This window comes from Amblyomma mixtum, chromosome 6, assembly GCF_055824585.1.
Source record: "Amblyomma mixtum isolate Tamu chromosome 6, ASM5582458v1, whole genome shotgun sequence".
In the NCBI taxonomy this organism is placed as follows: domain Eukaryota; kingdom Metazoa; phylum Arthropoda; class Arachnida; order Ixodida; family Ixodidae; genus Amblyomma; species Amblyomma mixtum.
In genome coordinates, this window is record NC_143017.1 from 132,089,440 (window position 1) to 132,091,283 (window position 1,844).

Consider the following 1,844-nt stretch of genomic DNA (forward strand, 5'->3'; position numbering starts at 1 on the left):
TCACGGAGACTAAAGATTTAAAAAAAAATGAGCTATGTGGAGTATACAACGTCTCGAGCCTAGCGAAAGATTGCGAGCGTTCCACAAGAGCTCTCGCATATTCGTTCGAACCCATCAATCAGAGTTACAGAAGCAGAATTAATCGACAATTGGCTTTCCCTTCCTACTTAAAAGCCATAATCCTAGTGAACTTACAGAGCCAACCTCTCCACCTGCTCCTCCGCAGCCTTCGGATGTGTTCCATTCCCCGGGTGCTCAGGACATCGCTCTGCGCATTTGGTTGTCTTTTCACGCACCATTCATCCAAAGTCCACCTTTCACCAAAGATATTAGTCTGCGTCGATCACTGGTGATACCGCGTTAGCGTGAAGTATTTCGTCAACCTGGAAGTTTCGTTGCCTTAAGTGAGCATAAACTAGAGCTAAACCAATATAGTACTTTCACTGAAAGCACTAAAAGCAAGCTTTTGTTCTAAACAAGACATTTTCAGCGCACAGCTCTCCAAACTACTCGTAAATCTGCAAATGAAATCTTTCTGCTTACGCCATGTCTGGTCAAAGATAACCTATTATTTTCAAACCCTGCTGGATGAAATTCTTTGCATACCTCTGTCACCCAACTCCGCGCGCTTTTAAGCGTGAGGTTCCCAGACACCCTTAGAGCGTGTGGGGGTAGCGGTCTCGGACTCAAAGGAGATGCCCTCGACTCAGCGTGGCAAGCTCAGCGGAGACCAGCTACCAAGTGACAAGGGGTTTTTGGTCGTTCGGTGCCCAGCATTCGCCGATCGCAAGCCAGAGAATGGGTCGGAGCCAAAGGTTCACAAACAAAACAATGAATATACAGCAATGAGACGATACAGAGGATTTCACAATCACTAGTACGAACACATACAAAGTGATTAACAAAACAATGCAACTCGTGCAAAGGTTAAACTCGAGAGAGAATACAATACTCAAAGGAAATGTTGCACCTAAAGTGCACTAACACAAGAGAGAGGCAAACAAACAAAACAGAATTTGTTCACCGGGCACTGCGACAGTCCGACGACCACAGGTCCACGACGATGCCGTCCCGCAGACAGGCGAACGTTGCCTCGTTGGTCCGATGCTGGCCGAGTGGTGTTTTCCCGGGAGTCGGACGGGCGCGCTTCGATGAAGCTTAAACGGCGGTCCAGACTAATCTGTCAGTGGTCAACGTCCTTCTTTTATAGGCTCGCTCTCCCGTCTGTTTGTTCTACACGCCAGAGTAGGCGCGCACATACACGCAGCATCGGCAGTGCTGTCTCCTTTTCCTCTTCACACCGGCCGCGCGTCCCCATTGGTCAGAGGTCGGGGGTCGCATCTCGAAGGTTCGGGCTAGTTCTGGCGTGACGCCGTCGCTGACGTCCTAGTGTAGAGGAGGGGGACATGTCTTAGCGCACGCAAGGCTACCCCTTTTTCCCCCGGTAAGCAGTAGAAGCGACTCGGACGTTCGAGAGAAATCGGCGTGGATGACTCATTCCCTCCGCGCACGCCGTGTCGGTGAGCGGTGGTGGAGGGGAGAGGAAGCACACAGGCTAGGCGCTCAGCGGGGGTTTCCTTCTCCCCCGTTCGGCTCGCGCCAGCTAGGCGCATCCGCGCGGCTGTTATTTGTTTCTTTGTTTCCGAAATTGCGCCGAATTTTGTGACAACCTCTTTCTATTCACAAAGGCGCTACCAAATACGGGAACGTCACAATACTTTCTACCTTATATGCAACTTGAGAATCGCAGATGAATGCTGCTAGTACCTATACGATATGTATTATAGTGAGGAGAACATTGCGTGCGGGGCGCTAATGAACTGAAGGTTCCTTTCTGGAATAAA